This window comes from Bombus flavifrons, chromosome 7 (genome assembly GCF_040668555.2).
Source record: "Bombus flavifrons isolate JBK064 chromosome 7, iyBomFlav1_principal, whole genome shotgun sequence".
Taxonomy (NCBI): Eukaryota; Metazoa; Arthropoda; class Insecta; order Hymenoptera; family Apidae; genus Bombus; species Bombus flavifrons.
Genome location: NC_138448.1, coordinates 8,974,371 through 8,994,594, shown reverse-complemented (window position 1 = coordinate 8,994,594; position 20,224 = coordinate 8,974,371). Strand labels below are relative to the sequence as shown.

At 34.2% G+C, this 20,224-nt stretch overlaps 1 protein-coding gene across 4 annotated transcripts in view; it reads left to right on the top strand.

Annotated features, from left to right (window-relative positions):
• Positions 1-20,224, top strand: part of LOC138181830 (EGFR adapter protein) — a 283,132-nt gene that overhangs the window by 82,243 nt on the left and 180,665 nt on the right. The gene's annotated exons all lie outside the window — the stretch shown is intronic.

Sequence of the window (20,224 nt, the reverse complement as noted above, 5' to 3'; positions counted from 1 at the left end):
TTAATGGTATCTTAAAATCCTTATTATCGGCTTAAGAATTTACGAAGTCGAAATATTAAAACATTTCATCGGATCTTGTACAATTTATATCCCTGAAATTTCCCAAATCCCTGAATTCCCTGTAAAAAAAAGGTTTCTCTTAAAGTTTATCGTCGCCAAACATAGTCCAGGTACTTCATATTCGCACGGTACTTCGAATTAAAAAGAAATTACAGATAAAAATCAAGGATATCTGTGGCGCGTGACCATGAACAACGAAGCCAATCAATCGGCTTCGATCAACGGAGTTTTTGAAAAATTCATGGTTGCAGACAGGAGGATGGGTTGAAAGAGGAAGCGGTGAGGGGGAGAGGGGTCAGGCGTAAAAAGTATTTTACACACGGCGGGCATTTACGCGGACCATAAATTACCGACTTTTCTACTCGGAACGTCAATGGCTCTTTTTTTCCCGTCGTTAATTTCTCTGTCGCATTAATGAGAGGTTGGGCCGAGAATTAATTAGTTTGAGTAACCCAATTAAAAATAAAAGTATCGCGTTGCCGAGCAGGCCGGGACAACACGGCGAATCGTTTGGTCGGTCGTTTAACCGCGACGATGTTGCCTGTCTTTCGCAAACCGGTGACGTCACGTCTCGTAAAAATGCATCGCCCTTGGTAAACGGGGAATCTCTGCTAATGATTTCACGATGAAAAAGCCTCTTGCGTCGATACGGCCCCTGTAAAACGGGCGGCGCGAGAGGCCCAATAAAAATTCATTACTTTCGCTGGACGACCATTTCGAATTGACGATCTTCTCTCTTTCTCTCTCTCTCTCTCTCTCTCTCTTTTTCTCTCATTGAAAAGCGTTCGCGTGCGCGCATTTTGTAAATAACCACGTAATACCGCGTATGGTAAAAATTCATTGCTTTTAGTAAATTGGGTATGGGGGATGAAACGAGCGCTTTGCCAGATCGCGGGGGCCAATTGATACGAGTACGAGTTTCGCCTGGCTATCGATGCACACGCTTCATCGCAAATTTCAAACGAAAAGATAATTGTCGGCACGGCCTATCAATATGATAAAAGGTAAAAGTGATGACTGGACCGATCGACCGTTCAATCGCTTTATTTCAGACCCAAATTCGTGCATCGTATAATGAATTGAATTTAACGAATTGTTTCATGAAACGGATTTTCGCGATAGGATATCGTATAAATTCTTCGATATTCAGATAATTACTTGATATCGCGGAAGATCATATATATAGGATTAAAGGTAGGAATATTAAATTGCAATGATATTTATGCTTTCCTGTTTCTTCATTTGAGAAACGTTGCGTTTCTGCTTTCGCATTTATCTTTTAACGATTAATGGCGATACGCTGTTATCAGAATAGCAGGGAAATTTTATAATCTCTTGTGTAATTCCGCGTCAATTAAATAAATTCATTCGACTTTATAGAAATTTCTTTCACAAGAAATTATAGTAAGAGCGTCTTGAATGACTGTTGTGACCAGTATATGTATATGTTTATCTATTTATGAGAAATCTAATAGACAAAAATCTACAGAATGGACATAAAATGTAAAATATGTAACATATATAAAGTAAAATATTCGCAAAGATACTTAGTGGACGAAACGAATCTCTGTTTAGATTCTATTTTTATAATCGAGTCCATAGGTGTTGAAATTTGCAGAAACATCTACTGTCTCATCGTTAATCCATTTCTGTAATACCTATGATTATATAATACCGTGATTTTAGAACTTTCAATAAATTTCCAACTAATTGAAAACATGGTCGAAAAACATGTTTCGAAAGGAAAGCCTGTTACAACATATTGGAAAATGCATTTTTATCAAAGAGAGTGAAACTGTAAAGAAGTATAAATTCCTAGGTTTTAGTAAAAAATGAACACACGTTGTTAAAGATGTGAATAAAATTGATGGATTTCATTTTATTTTCACCAATCAATGAGTGCGATTGAAGAATCGTAAGTGGTATTCGATTGTGTTCAATGCCGATGCGATGCATACAGCACGTTTTGCTAACGTTCCAATTTTATTGGACTACTATTGAATTAAATTTTCCATCGTGGAATATATTGCAGCCACATACATACATGTATAATCGAACAAAAACAAATCCTACAGATAGTAGTTTTAAATTCTAGTAATTTTTATTAAAAAATAACAAAGGGTATAACAAAGGGTGTAGTTATAATACAGATGAAATTAAAAAATGTTATTTAAAGTGGAAATAAAATACAAAGTAGTAATCTGTGGTTTATTTCGTACGTAATGTTACGAAATCTTTGTTTCACTTAATATTTCTGAATCTACGATGCAATGAAAATTATCCAATATCGCAAATAAATCCCAGAAATTTGGAGAAATTTTATCTTAATTGTGATTAATTCGAGACTGGTTTAATGGAATCAATGTTAAGACTCAAGACATACTCTTAGGATCGCTATAAGGCGGAGCAAGTCACGACGTGGTGCATCCCTTGAGTAATTATATAAAGTAAGACGAAGAGAGGGATTGTTTCTTTTTGTAGAATCTATAACTACACATTTCGAAACTGAAATAGACGTGCAATATATTTCATTGCAAAAATATTTCAAATTATCTAATTGAATCTGTTTCATATCACTTGATTTTCATTTATCATTGTCGTAAAATTCTGTAAATCCTTATTAAATTTTACTTTATATTCCAAAACTGTTGCAGAAATAGGACAGTTTCATTGTACATAGTTAAGCTTAAAGATGAAGAAATTACAAGGATTGCCAGAAATCTGTAAAAGCAAGATAAGTTTCTAGTAAATACACATGTATGTATATGGAAGTTGTTAGTATCTTACTTCTTCGTTTAGAATGTTGCAGATAGTTTCATACATGACAATATGCACGATGAAATAAAGAAATTGATTCTCTACTTGCGAAGGAGAGATACGTAAATTCAATTGTTACTACAAATTTTGTTTTTGATAAAGCTATTACTTTCCTTTTACTGTGTGTAACCACCCGTCTATCTTTGTTAGAGTGTGCTTTCTATAGCCTCGCGTTCCATATTCATTCAGATACAGGAATATTAAAAGTTCCCAGTTTCCAGCCACGCGTATTTGATCGACCATGGAAATTGTGTCAAGCAGTTCCTTTGAAATTTCATGTAACACAAGACGCCAATATACTCGTCATCCGTCACCTATTTTCACGGAGATTATACGATGAAAAAGAAGACTGCGTGTTTGAAGGGGCTGCCGGAATTTCATTGAAAAACGTTCCCAGTTGCCAGAAATTTGATGTCAATTATGCAGGTTTCAAGTTTCACTTACAGAAGAGTTTGCGAAGAGAGTTTTCGTCCTAAAGAAACTTCCAGTTCGTGCCTTGGAATATTGCGTCGTAATAACTTCCCATTTTAAGCCTGTGGCTGCCTCGTTAATTCGGAAATCTGGGTCTATCATTAGCATATACATATTTCTGTGTAGCTCGAGTGATTTCCAAAGGCGTTAACTGAGTTTCAAAAACAGGGTTACGCAGTTAGCGTTTTAATTGAATGTTTCAATTAAGATTTACGGTGAAGGGACAAATTGCATCGTTACTTGCTAAGATTATCAGCACGCAGCTAATTTTCTTGAATAAATTACGAAGATTTAATGTGTTGGTGACAACTGAAGTTGGTCAAATGACTTTTAACGAAGTTACTTTCTACTTTGAAATGATATACTGAATGTAGATATGTATTTTTATATACGTTATAAATATCCAGGCATTTTGATCGATTCTTGTTATCGGTGCGCGTATTCTATTGAAACGTGTACATTAATAATAAATTGATAATTGAAAGCAATATTTTTCACTTAATCATGCGAATAACACGTTGATTATAAGTTTACTGATCTCCGTCGTGACAGCTTTGTTATTTATTCCATAGCTTAGAACTTGGACGACTTATAGACAAAGATTATTTTAATTTAGCTATATGCATTGCTATAATTGCCTAATACATAATAACAAAGAATAAAATTATTACAAGTTATTTTATCTGCGATTTAATAATTATATTACATATCATGCGAAAAACGAGAAAATGTCCAAACATTTAGCCTCCAATTTTACCAGTCTGGCAATAATGCTGTACACTTATCATATTTATTTTATACTCTTATGCTTTACTAGTACGTATATATATATATATATATATATATATATATACTATTTACATTTACTTTAAAATTACAAATATTTAATAAATAAATATTTAAATAAGAATCGTTACTAAAAGAACACAGTTTCATCGTAAAATGATGCGTACTATACGCACATGTACTTATAACAGACTCTTCATCATATTGTGATAACAAACAAATCAAATCGTTCTTTCATATGCGATAAGCTGAATAAACCAGAGAATAGGATCCTGTCAATAGATTCCTGAAAACTAACCGAGCTATGACATGTCGGTGTACACCATACATCTGACTTTCGAAATTCGCTCTACGGCCAATGACGGGAGAAAAGTTCCAAGGCCGCTGTTCAAAACGTACGATTCTGTTCCGGGCGTATTCCTCGAATTCGTACATTTGGTTTCAACATTTCAACTTCAGGCCATCGTTTTCCAATCGAATTCTCGGTGCTCTCTATCGAGCGGCCGTTACGAATTTACGTGACGGAAATATCGTCCGATATTACACCGCGATGTCATAAAGCTCCTCTCTCTCTTTTTCTATATATATATATACGTCAGTGGAAAAGTCGCGTCATTTCCGGCGGCAGACGAACCCGATCTCGCACGATATTCTTCTTATCGATCGTAAAACTCGCACGCTTAGAAAGATCGGACACGCCATTCGATGATCAAGCGATGCAATTAATGCACTTTCTCCTGTACCGTCTTTCTCGGCGTGCGCTTTACACGTTCCTTTTTAACCCGGAAAGAACGATTGGCGGAGGCCCTTTCAGTTTTATCGAAATTCAAAGTCCCGTTTCTTGAACGATCGCAAACCTTAAGGTTTTTCCATCTTTGATGTCCGTATCGGCGAATTACTCGTATAATACGATTCATTCGTCCGAGCGCTCTCGTTAAGAACCGTTTTCCCGAGGCTTTTTACGTTTCGTTAGAAGCATAATTTATATTTCACAGACGGGCGTTGTAGGGTTCAAGAAGTGTCGAAAAAACGTAATTGGGTTTTAACTAAGGAATTTTCGATTGTTGAATTGGTAAAAAAGAGAAGATGAATTATGTACAATATTCTTATGAATGTGCACATTTTTCGGTTACTGAGAATGCTGTTTTAGCAATTATAGAAACATACTTTAAATATGATTCCTTCTTTTTTATCTATAACGCGAGACGATATATATATCGTTTACGCACGTATATTTATTAACGTGTCATTAGAAAATAATTCTCATATTTCTACTGTATTGTTCGAATCATATTATCGAAAGCAGTCTTGGATGGAACAAAAGTGACTAGAAAAACCACGCGTCTAACTCAGAAGAGTCAATGACAATTTTGATAAAGTAGGCTTGATTGGAAATATACTGAATTCTAAAACTGCTCAAAATAAGAAACATGACTGGTCGTATGCTTCGCCTGCGGTCTTCATACGCACTCTAATGTTATTCTAACAAGCGTAGCAAACGTATGAAATGTACGCAAGTATGCAATACAACGAATTGTGACGAGAAACCGCAATCTCATGATAGATAATCGCAGAAATAACATTTTCGTAGGTTATGGTCTCGTAACGACGAAAAGACGAAAAATTCTATTCCGTGGTTGCAGAACGCAGCGAGATGAATAGCCGGAATGAAATGGTTTCAGGATTCGTCAGATAATAAAGCACGATTGTTCCGGGATAGTCGTCGACTTAATTGATCGATCACCCGAAAGGAAATCGCCCTTCCACGGGTCGACTCGTGGCCCTGAATAATTTAACGAAAACCTTTAGTGGTCGCTGAATTTTCCTGAAGGGAGAAACGAGGCCGTCCAGGAATGTGATTCGGTCGGCAGGACCTTCGAAGGAGATTGAACGAGCACGCTGCATAACGCAAATTGATGTCCTGACAGAGTTCTGCGGGCTCTTGCATATTCGGCAAAATTGGCGCAGCTATTACGTACGATTAAACTGCCGCGTTAATTGCGATTTTTCTCTCGCTAAAATTTGATTAAGAAGCCTCCGCTTTTATGGACTCCGCGAACAGTTTCGCTGGAAATTTACGACTTCCGATTAAATTATTCAGACCTGTCTACGTATTCATTTTGGATTCTAGTACATTGTTTAGATCTGGTACATGGTTGAGGTAAATGGAAAATAAAATTACAAAATTCATAGAAGCAGTTAAACTTCTTTCTTTTCGCGTAGTTTTATAATCTTTTATTATATTCTAGACATACGCATCTGTAAAATGTTCACTTTGGATATCGTTCAAGGTTTTGATTATTGTTTAAAGATAGATGATGTCTACGAAAGAAAATATATTTCCAGTCTTTCTATTTCCAATGTATCTGAGTAGTGCAAGTCTGCGTTACATTAGGAGTAATAAAGCTTCATGCATGAAAAATAAATAAGCAAAATATATAATATTGTTACGATAGTTAGATTTTGTTGGTTTTGATAATATAATAAAAATAGACATTTCTTATTTTGTTTCAATACTTTGTGATATTCGATGAAGAAACGATTAAAATAATTTTCTAAATTATCTTTCTTTTCTCATATTTTTATGACGTCTAACAAAAAGATAAACCTTATATTATAAACGATGATGGTAAAATTCGTTACTGGTGGAATAAAATATTAAAATTTGATCTTCTCGGTGAAGGTATTTTTGTAACGTTCTTTGTTTCTTTTTCCTCCTTATTCCTCAAGTATTCAACAGATTGCAGATTATTATGCAAATTTTTATTTTTATAAATTTCATTAAAGAAATGGAAAGTAAATAGAAACTTATTTCATCCACTAAATATTATAATAAATAGCTACTACGCTTCGTATATTTTGCGCATTTTTACAAGCACTTTACATTTCCTGTAACTGCATAAAAATCCGCAGTTTAATTATCAGCCCCAATTACTATGTTTTCGGGGAGTGTCTTTCAAATACTTGAAATTAAAATAATAGTAGAAATTAGAATAATAGTAGAAACACTTTTCAGATTCAGATTCATATCGAACAAAGCGAAAGGAACTTGCAATTGAAATGGATCTTATATTAGACGACGTTTGTCATGTTTGTGTAAAAAATACGTTTTCACGCAGAATGACGCAAATCTAACGGCGTTTTTTTGTCCGCGTTTTCGGAATTCGCGTAATATTTTGTTCGTTTTTCGTGCAGCAGCTCTTTGTACACCTGCCGAGCCTTCCATTCGAGCGGGTTACACTGATTGGTTTCGTAACCATTGGCCTGTGAAACAAGTAGATTGCTCCGGAGAAGGAATGAAAAAAAAAAGGAACAAAATGAGGAAGAAACAAGATCGTTTTTCGGAAACGGCAAATGACAAGATACTGAAGAAGCCGCTGTACTTAAATGAATTAATAACTGACGTCTATTTACGAGTAAAACAGATGCGAGTTTCTAGCATGTCTGCACCGTTTCAAGTGTGTTATCCGCGAAAAAGGATATTTACAAACAGGAAATAGGAACAGAAAATACAGAACAGAATCATCTTATTTATTATATTTATTTGAAAAATTATCTCTTTTCTATTTTGTAGTAACATAGAAAGAAAATGCTCCGTCATAAGATTAACATTTGTACAGTGTGTAACGCGTAAATGTCACCACGATTTTTTAGACGCTCCTGATAATTTGACAAACAAATGTTTTGAATAAAAATAAATCAGCTTTCGCTTGGTTAGAAATTCTAATACAAGAAATTTCCAAGAAATTGTTCTTTCGATCAGAAGTCAACATCACCTGCACTGTTATCACGTATTTTTAACTTCATACTGTTGTGGCTGATATTAAGACTAGTTCAACAACCTACTATACTATGACCTTGAAATGACCCTGAATCATGAAACGTCCGCTTAATAAAGGGAAACATTATCATTAAGAATTATTTTACTTTGCATCAAATTACACATCTTAAAATATCAAGTTTCAATAAAAAAAAAAAATGTTAATTACATGCATATTACACAAGGAGCGGAAACAGTGTACAGAAATACTACTACCTTCTCTTTCATCGTTAAAATACGGATGTATTATCATATCATAGAATGATGCACACAGGATGCATATAATCATTGAAGTTTGAAGCGAACACTTCAAGTTCAGTCTTGCGAGGAAGTTCGGTATCGATGAAATGATAAAAGAAGGTAGACACCGTGCTGCTGCCAGCAGCTTTCGGCACTAACTATAAACAAACGTTTGTAGTGTGTATGGGAAATGAAGCGTGCGTGGAAATGAGGGAACGAGGAGGCTCCCGAGTCCCGAGAGCGATTCTGCTTTTGATAGGCTGCCTGCGCATGACGTTTCGATAAACAGCCACCGTTTATATACTTTCCTTCTCTTGTTCGTTCTCTTCCGTTCGTCACGGCTTACCGGATCATGCAAAACATCGCGTGTAACTTGTCACGGATTATCCTGCATGTTTTTTTCGATTTCCCTTTTGTTTTCTTTGTCCATTGCACGCTATTGTACCGAAATGTCTGCAAAATACAAAATATTGCAATACAGAGTAAAAGAAAGTAAAATTTTTGTATATGTCATTATCGTCGTCTGGCATAATGATTTAGTGATTGTTAACGCGATTGTATTTATACGAGGTGCACTTTTACGGTATAACAGTAATGAATCAGTTGTTTCAAACTGTGAACATTTCACTACATTATTTCAATAGATGTATATTTTGTTTTTTTTTGTATTTAAAATTTTATTCATAAATTTTGTTTCGAATAAAAATTTGCCAATGTTAATTATGGCTAAATTTTGAAATCAGAAATTTCTGAATGTTTCATCAGCATCCGCGTCAGTATTATATTTTGTTACACTGTTTTATTTTTCAATTAATTCGGATTAAGAATTACAAAAAATGGAAATCACTCGCAGTCCCATCTTTTCTCCCATAAAAACATTCAGAAGCATAAACCGTGGCGCGAATTTTCATTTTATCGATGAGAAAATTTTTTATCCAGCCAATACGCTTCAATGAATTCATCGAACCCATAAAATCGTTGCCTCGTTGCGATCCTGACGCATTTCGCTTCCCTTTGGCCATTATATTATCCAACAAGTTAATTGTCATGCCAGTTCAAATATTCATTATGAACCAGTTAACGCGTCGCTTCTCCATCGAGTCAATTTCGCGCAAACATTTTCCAATTTGCCGAAACAATCGCCGAGCTTTTCGCATCGGTGCGGAAATACGCATCGAACTTTTTACTGAGAAACAATTACTGGTCCGAATGTTCGTTGTTTGCATAAATGTTTACTATAAAACTGACAAATTTCTGTAACATTAGTTCGTCTGTCGATATAAATATTTTATAAAAATCCATCGCGAGTACGATCAATAATAAAGGAAAAAAAAAAAAACAAAAATATTTCCTATCTGTAACTTTTTCTACACTTTTCTATCTTATTCTACACGGAGACAAATTTTCTCTTGCTAGATCATATTTTAATGTTAATTGCTACTCTGTAAAGAATAAGTTGATACAATTTTAATCAAACGATATAACTGCTGACATTTTGAAAATAAATCAATCCTTTCCAGGAGCTATAAAAGTATAAAACTCAGCCTATGACTTCAACCGAGTTACTAGTAATCTATCATATAGTCAATACGACGATAAACAACCGATTAAGATAGTATTTTCCAGTTAATGGTGCTTTCTTATTTCACTTTATTTGAAATTAATTTCAAAGTTAATATATCAGAACGATCACTATCCGTAATTTATAAGCGCTAAATTACTGTGTTGGATCATTAATTAGAAATATCGTTCCAAGCTCGAATAATTTGCATCCATTTACATTAATTTTGTGTAATCATCATATTATGTGCTTCCGGGAGAAATTGAAATTTAGCGATAAATGTATGAAATGATGCAAAACAGACTGTATACCATACAGTGTATGAAACGTCACGTATACAAAGAAACGATCAATTATAAATTTCATGCGTCACGAAGATATGTTATTCCATGCGTGAAAGAAGACAACCGTGAAGCCAATATATAATGATCATTTAAATTATCCTATGACCTATGTTTTCATTCCATCTTCTCCTTTTTTTTTTTTGTTTTTGATAAGCTTTTATCAATTTATTTTCAGAAGGTAAAACTGTTACATGTTAGCATCATAATCAACATCGATTTGTTTGAACGTATCTACGTGTACCTACACGATCAGTCAGAAATGAATGCGTTCACCAAAAAGTATGATAACGAATACGATTATGCAGTGTTTCGTGTGACAATATTCCCCCTTTTTCTTCCGTTTTTTTTCATTCTCCATGAAACACAAATATTGTGAAATGTTACCATAAACCGTGTGCGCGCACCTGGCGCTCCCTGATAAATCCTTTTGGGAACAATCGATAGATGTTACGTAATTATGCATCCAGGGAAATAGAACATATTCTTGATGCTCGTTCGAAATTTTAGAAATTTGAAAAGGCCGTGTTTATAAAGTAGGCGTGCAATCTTATTATCTCCTTCAAGTCGAAAGTCGGTTGCTTGTTCGACGCATTTAATGCGGCGCACAAAATCGAAGGGTGTCCCTCGTGGCGGAAATCGATATTTCTATAACATGTATCCATTTATCTGCGTGTCATCCGTTAGAAAATAGGAAATCCCCATGACACGTACGTTCTTCACGTCTTCCACGTTGAATGTGTTAATATTACCATCCATTGCGAGAAGCAAATGGTCCTTATTATTTAGTATCATTCGATCGATAACACGATTTTTTTAAACTTACTGAATTTTGACAAATTTGTCTTGATGGAAGTTTTATATAATAAAAAGAATGGAAAAGCTGATGGGAAAGAAATATAAAAGATAATTTTAGACCACAAATATCGAAAATACAAATTATAACAGATCTATGGAATGATTAATACCGATTTCTACTTAATACTAGTAACTGGCAGATAATTGCTCATTTATATCTAATATGCTCGATAATTTGTGCATCTAACGATCTTAGGCGATCTCGATCTCGCGAAGGTTGTGGGGCAATTTTTTTTTTTTAATTTTATTTGTATTTTACAATTTGTCCAGTTGGACATTTGGTAAATTAATCGTGGGGTAAGTGTCGAGTTTTTTGACTCACAGTCAATCCTCTCCCTTTATTCCACTCGATGATGTGGCCAAATCCATTTAGAAAATTCCTATCGCTTTCCACGTGCCACGGAACATCGTGAGCCCGAGTGTCTCCGAATCATCTGCCCCAGGTGCGCTAATGTGCACGCGACCCTCGACAATGGGCAACGACAGCAGAGAACGTCGGGCCCCTTGTCGATTGTCGATTGTGTGCCGAAACTATGACATCCGCGATTCTTTACTTTGCTTAGAGTCGCGCTACTCTCTCTGAGAGTATCACGAATCACCACTCAAAGCCGCTATCCAACCTAAACCCTGATGTGATGACACATTTATGGTTCCGACTATCGGCAATACGATACTCTTGGAAATGGATCGACACTGTACGATACGACGACCTTAACATGTGCATTTCCTAAAAAATTCGCTATCGTCGGTTTGAAGATTGATACAAGCGGGAAAAGTAAAATTTCCATGTTGAAATAGAAAGTCAAAATAGAAAATGACCAATAACTATTAAATTATTAACGCATAATATTACGTTTACTTATAAAAATTGGCAAGCGGTTAAAATTCCATAAATAAGGAAAATAAAAAATTGTCACGTCTTTCTGCTATTTTTAACGAGAAGTGTACCGTATGTTCATTCATTGATCCTCATTATACAATATTAATGAAAGTCGTTGCAGCGGACCAACATGATGATTAAGTAACTGTCACTCGATCGACAATTTCACGCTTCGCATTTTCTACATTTAATGAAGACCATCAAGACTACATATAATGCGTATAACTCGAATAAATTTTGATGTGCAGCGTTAGGAACGAGAAACGTATTACAACGCAGGAAAAGCGTGATATTACATTGTAGTATTTGACGAGAGTACACGAGAAAATTTTTCAAATACATTTTGTACTAAAGAAACAAATTCACCCAGACGTCTATCGTCCAAAATTTCAGGAGCACGTCACTTCCTAAAACCATCGTAACTTTAAGTAACTCTTTACTAATTCAAGCTGTACCTTCGTCACGAACTTTGATCCTAAAGTTTGTACAACATAAAAAGCGTATGATTAATATTGCAAGCTGGTAACAGGACTGTACAATTTACAGAATGAAACTTTGGAATTCGGGGAATGTTAAGCGTTTTGTGTCCATAAAATTATAAATTAGTTAGCTTTCGACTTCGTATTTCATAAACTTACGACCAACGTTGCAAACAGGTATCTTTTCTGCAGTTACTATGTACGTGCTTGTCCAGTTATTTAATCCTTGAATGTATAGCGTTATCGTTCGCCAATATATCGATATTTTCGAATATAGCAACAGATATACGACTCTTGTTGCATTCTCGAAAATATTCGAACGCTTGGCATACAAAATTTTTACGAATATACGTATGTTTCATGTACTAACTTTTTGAAATTTCATGAGCAACGTAACGAGACACGACTATCATCATATTGATAAATCTTCGAATCAGTCTGGAAATGTATGTAAAAGTACGAAGACATCTAGTACGAGTATGCATTTTTTCGTAAAAAATTAATATGCTCATCTTGAATATACATTTTATGTTAGGATGATCCCATTAAATATGGAGGCTATTTAATACAATCGATAGTTTACTACGTAAATTGTGACCGCTGTAAAGTACATGTGTATGTATCTACTAAATATCCTTAAAGACCCAGAAAATATTTCTTCATTTGCTGTTTATCACTGTTTCGAAGTTTAGTTTGCCGCATCTCAAGAAAGAGATCATTACCACAGTACACGATTAATATTCTGCATTATAATTGTAATCCGTTTGATGATGTACAGTGTACCTTTTCTCTTCATGGAGACTCCAATTGCTTAAGGAAAATTCAGAAGTTTTCACGATACAAACCACTGATAAAGAATTGAATTACAATTCACGCGCAAATTTTGCTACACATCCAAACGTCGTTCTAAACATATCGATGATAGTTCGTATAACGACACCGCTGTACTTGATGGTATAACAGTGGAAAAGTTTGTAGTCTAAATAGCAAGTTTGGTTGGAAGAGACCGAAACTTGACATTGGCCTCATTTTCGTGGTGCAATGAGTACGTGGTGGAACTTTCTGATCCCGTACACGTCGCTGATATCATTCAGTCTGTTTGTACGGCAAGTCAACATTGTCGCTATCGAAAGCCATTGTACGACGCAGTGCGTATTAGCATAAGATGGCTAGGTAGCGACTACCGAGCAAATCGAGCGATCCTGATTCTCTCGTGGGATCCGGCAGCAACAACCCAGATCTAGTTGCTCCTTCGAACGATTATGCAAATTTCCGACAAGCCATGACTTAATGAATCAATGGTAAACCGCAATTCGCATACTGATTGGCTGTTAAGCTGCCATAAAGTAGACGCATTAATCGCCTGCATGTTCCTGCAACGGAGTAAATCAAATAGCGACTAAACCTGCTGCATTCGCGCTGCCTGACGAATTATGTTGTGCCAAGGATGTTCCTTTTTGTCCAAGTTATTTAGCAACCGAAGATTAATGGGTCTGCGCATGCTTGCAGGTTTGTTATACCTATCGTACGGCATGAAATTTGAATTATTACAGAAGAGATCACCCTTTTGGATTAAGGAAATGAAGAACGGAAGATTGTCAAATGTATAATACTTATATGATCGTGATGAAAGATAGTGAAATAAAAACAAACCAAAGAAACATGTAATCTAAAACGAAATGTGGAACTAACATTAATCGTTGATTAAAACTGATATAATTCGTTAATTCTCGTTATACGTAAATGTATTTGTGAATATGATAAAAATCACGTTCGATGTACAAATTTAATTCAGTTGTCGTCTATTAAGGACAACGATTTTATTACAGACAAAATATAGAAAATCCAGTGGATGATATTTTGATTAATAAATACTTTTAATAAAAAGATCGTGGATATTCCAAGTTTCAATAAGAATCCTAATCAACGATCTGATATTTCTAGTCTTTATGCTATGAAATATATAGTTTTAAATAAACAAAGTAAAATTTCATTTGAGATTTATGAAAAAAAAACCTGAATTTTTCATTCTTTTAAATCTGACTTACTCTTATATAGAAATGTTGTTGAGAGACTAATTTCGTAAAACTTACTGTTTCATTCGACCTCGAATATCTGGTCTCTGATCAGTCCGAGGGGAAATGGAAACGGCTACTACAGGTAGCTATACGAAATTCTATCAGCAAGATGAAATTAAGGTTAGCAAGTAACCAAGAGGGTTCTCAGTCCACAAATGTAATATTTACCCGCGGTTTTCCTGATGATCAATAAAGACCGTTCTAGATATCTTAATTTCCTTCCGTTCTTGTGATATTTTATTAAATCCCTTTCTGCTTGTTTTAGTTACGTCAATCTTGTTGAAAAAATATTTACCTTCATTAGCTTTCTAAAAAATTTAATTTTACAAATATACGAGTGTCTGAAACATTTCTTCGAAGTCAATTTATGTTCAATGGAATTGTCTATATGATACTAAAATTTGATTTCAAGAGGAGTAAGAAATTTTCCTGATATGCAAGCAAATTTTCTTATGTCTTCGATTTGCATAACAAGACTTTGTAAATTAGTATAATGTTAGCACAAAATTGAAAATGAACGATTATTATATGCAAAGTCTGACACATCGCGGTTTGACAAAACGTTGAAAGTAAATTTCTCTGGGGCAAGACGTCGTTGTTAATTTCTTCAATTAAAATCATTCTCCATTACGTAGTCGTGCAAAGTATAGGTATCATAATGACTCTATAGACGGAGTCTCTATGGATCACTATCACATAATAACCCTCGGAAAAGAAAATATACGAAAGCAAATTGCAATCCCGTTAGTCATTATTTTCACAAAAGACAACTCTCTTCAAAGTCTGACATAGAAAGGTATTCAACAAAAAGGCAAATTCAAAGTGCGTACTTTCAAAATTATTATTCGTTATTTCTCCCCTTTTTACTTCTCCGTTTTTAATCATTTTACAAGTCCAAGTTTAAAAACTATAAATTATATATAACTTTAAATATAGATACCAAATATATATAAAATATAAATACCAAAGGCATTTAGCAATGAACAAAAAGATTTACAGGTAATCGGTTTCCAATAATAGAGAATTTTAGGACCATGTTTAGTAAATTCCAGATTTTCTAATTTCAACAGGATTTTATTAGAAATCCTTACTCTCGTTCTTTGTTTTCCCGTAACACGTTATTTCCTCCCGAACATTTGTTCGAATTGTCGCAGTAAGTCTCTCTAGACCTACTGACAAAAACGATTTCTTGTAACTGGAAGGATATTGTCCCGAGTTGAAGACGATCGAGGGTAGGCAATCTAATCTAGCTGTAGGGCTGTAGGCAACGGAGTATAGCCTAACCTCCATTTTCTATTCGGACCGATCACTCACTCGATCATCCCTTCCCGTTTTATCATCTAGCATCCTTGATGGCATTTCACCTTCATCCGCATTTATCGACGTGTATCTGAATCCGGGCTCACCCTCCTCTCTTCATTCTTCAACGACATATCCCTTCGTAAAAAGGTCCATTTCTGATTAACACTCCAGTTACTTCCTTCTTCCCCGATGTTCCGAAATTAAGGACGACCCCTGGGATAACATTATGTAATATCTATATGGTTGTCACGCAAACTGCGAATAGATTTTTCGATACCCATAGAGCGGATAAACGATTGATAATATCTAAATAGAACCTTGAAAGAAATCCCATATATTTTTCATTTTGTTAATTCATATTAAATTCGTGATAGTTGTAGATACATGGTTACAAATCGTATTATGTATTAAATATAATATCGTGTTGATTAAGTTCAGTGATTTTCGCTGTTTTCACATTTAACACTGTTACGTAGTATGTTTGAACTGATACTTCGATGTTTCTTTAAATGGAATTTTGTAATATAGATATATGTAGAAGATACGTTTAATGTAATAAAAACACTCATGTATAATGTATACGTATGCGTACAATAATGTTTAATTAATAAATCACGAAGTTAAGAAATGCACCAAAAGATATGGCAGAGAGCAAAGATATAGCTAATTAAAATATATAAAATTGGAATTCTTACTTTTTTAATCGACTTATATGTGTTACATTCCGATTTTAAAGTAAATAAAATAAATTTTAGAGACACGAAATGAATTCTAAAAATACGCGATGATCAAAAATATGAAAAGTAACTCGTAAATATGCATTAATCTCTAGTATCCTTATAGTATGCATGCACCTTACTCCTTACGTACGTCCTTGAATATAAATACTGTTACGTTCTCATTGATGTTCACAACATTGGTGTGAAAAAGATTTCTTTAAAATATCATGGTCGTGAGGAATAGAATTTTGCCTTATAGAAGCCACCAACAACTTTTTCTTTAATTTGCACGTGGATGAATACATTGCGTTTATCGATGGCGAGCATTAATGAAAATCACCATAGCGTAACGATACAACGCCTGCGATAAATATCGGGATTTATCATGGGCGTGGCAGGTTTCAAATCTTATTAATGACAAATGCCATTGTGCAATGACAGTATGCTTAAATGATGAAATCTATGTAAGTTATCGACCGCTATTGTGTCAGCCGATGTATTGTCGACACTTTGAAAAATTTGCATGACTAAAAGGTATCAACACGAACATCGTTCGTACATTTCTTTATTTCTATGAATAAATTGGAATTTTTTATAATACAAACGCATTCGAATTATGAAGAGATTTCTGCCGTTTAAACAACCAAACAGAAAATATTCGGAAAACTAATTTCGAACGATACCAGGTGCTATGTTGCAACTATTTTTGCGCGTATTGCATTAGAGCATAATTTACGATAAAAATCCACGTAGTTGACTTTTGAAACATACCAATGGATATGATAAATATAATGACAATACAGGAACTGCAATTTGAATACGTGTATAATAATAAATTTTTTACGTTAAATGTTTAATTTTATACATTAAATGCAACGAATATATAAATCATATGTAAATGAGATAACTTCGTTGATCGTAAATTTCGGTAAAGAAAAATACTAAAATTTTGTTTAGCTTGTTACCAACTAAACTTATTAATTGGGAATGAAGTACGTATAGCTGCATGTGTAAAATCTAGAGTGTCACGAAGATTCCTTTTGTTCGTGACACTGTTACAGCAATTTATTTGAGAGAGTGGCGGAGCTGACCTAAAAACGTCAGATCGTAAGTGGATCGATCCCGGCAGTACAGATCCCTCGTTAGTTTTTTCGACCCAAATTCGATAAGATACCATCTCTCGGCAAATGTCTATGAGCCTCGTTTTCACCCCAATCGTTTCAATTATTCTATCACTGTAACAACAATCTCGGATGTAGTTCTTCGTTCATCCGATTCCTTTGCTTTAGCGTTCGAATTGTAATAAGAATTTCATGATTTTACTTCATTTTCTAGACATTTCCACGTTTCTAGAATTTTAATGTACAAAACGTAATAATCGATTCTAAAACTGAGTAATTATATCCTTTCGTTTGATAGTGAAATATAAATTGATAATTAAATATAAAACTAGTCACGTGCCATAGTATCGGAATTATGGTATTGAAAATAACAAAAACCACATATTTATTATTATCGATATTTTTACATTATTGTATTGTATTATATTTTATTTTACACTGTTGTATGTTACGAACTGAATAGATTGAAAAATTGGATTAAAAGCTCTTGGAGGATTTATGGAGAATTGAATCTAATAAGTTCCGGATTTCTTGTTAATTTCAATGAATATGAATTCCGACGCGTATCAGCTTTCGCTCCATAAAATCTCTTTTCCAGTAACGAATTTCTGGTTACGTTATTTGGAGCTCTTTGCAACCAAAAAATTGGTCTTTTCCAACCTTTGCTGTTCAAAGTTTATCCTTGTTTAATCGTCGTATACCAACCGAAGAGTGAATTTGTGAAGCATTTATAAATCTATTTTCAAAAGATCATTTTTTCCTTATTTTTACACATAGGATATGTTTGCATTGTTTTGCGCGATAAACCTGTTACACTTTGTATATTATGAAATGAAATTAAATTAAGTATGAAATTAACTTAGATATGAAAGTCAGTGGAACTCTTATGCAAAGAAAAAGATAAAATCGCACAGATTGAATATTAGATAAATATTATATAATCTTAACAATTACACACGAATACCAACTTTCATGCACATTTTAACGCCAGGTAACTAGATACACATACCTTTACTAGGTCCATGTGATCGTTTAAACTGCGACTTTTGTTTGATTACACGACCGAACAAGTTAGCGGCTCAATTTCATATATCTCCGATAATAATCTCCCGGATGTTCCCGATTTAGTCGGCACGAGTGCTCCCATGGGTCATTCTGTTCCACTTGTCTCTCCGGAGTTCTCTAATAGCGTGAGACCACCTTCTGATTCATCCCTCATTACTCTTACGATCTGATGTTGGTGGGTCTGACATTGGTATCTGAAAAGTTAGTGAACGAAGAAAGATAGAAACACAGACATCGATGATTATTGAGGTTCAGAGAAAAATTCCGCAAGGTTAATGAGAGCCACAGACTTCTTTAAAATTCCATTTAAAGGAACAATGTAGAATTTAGAGAACTAAAAATTTAAAGATAGACATTTCCTATTAGAAATCCAAAAATTATCTTTGTTATATAACTCTAAACGTTTTGTAATTACACTTGCCCTGTTTAATCGAAGAATTTTCAACAACCACAATAACGACTACCTTGCAATTTTTTTAAAAACATTGTAATTTTTTTAAGTTCAGATAAATCCATGTAAATTTTACGTTAATAGGAATTTACAATTTAGAAAATTGTTTTCCTCGCGAAATCTATTACACGTCACCCGGAAAAGTATTTTTTATTATTCCTTTCTACTTTCTTCGCGAAAAGTTATCAATTATTTGTGCATATTAGCCAGCATTTCATACGTTCTTTAGTACGTACCTACAAAGAGTTCTCTTCAATGTGCATACGAGTTCGAAACGAACTCGTTTCAAATTTTACACGCACGGTAGTATGCGGTACATCAACTGCAACGAAATATCGAAACTTTTGCATATTTTACATTTCCTTACGTACATAGGTTCCCACGTGTATTCACATTTTAATGTACCTACCTATTTTATTCGCTTTCGCGGTCTTTTCAAACTCAAACGAAGAAAAATTTCAGTGCCCCAAATTTTAATAAAAATTGCCATATAAAAAGTTTCCTTTCCACTCTTTGAAATTATATGACAAGCTCTGTACGGAATAGAACACTTTGGAGAAGAAGATACAGAAGCATGCAATAAATTGGTTCGCGTGTACAGAGCAAATTTTCTTCCAAATTGTACTACATACATTTTCCATCTTTTCCCGGATTGCCGTTCAAAAGCCATTCTTTAAAGATAAACGAAAACAGTCATTCGCTATTAAAAATCATCGCACTGCAACCACGGAGAATGTAAAGTATATTTTGTCGTTAATTATTCGAGTGAATAAGGGTTGAGACGTACCGAACGACGAAGCTAACGAGTTAAACATTTCAAAATATTTATATCACCGACAAAATATCAATAGGATGAAAAATTACAATTAAAATACAAATAAACACATCGAGGGATAACTGAAATTAGAACAACACTAATTGCAAGACAGATACCATTCTATTTTATAAAATAACTCAGTCATATTGTTTTTCCAACTCACAATCAGTTGCTAATTGTTCTTTTATTTGCAAGAGCTAACTAACTACAGTGTAAGATTATCTCACAATGATTTAATCTTAACACAAAACAAAGTCAGATACTTTCCATATGTAATTTCTGAAATGAAAGTAAAGTAACTGAAACAATTCATTACTTCGGATGATCATTTTTTCTTATCTTTATTTAATTAAAAAGA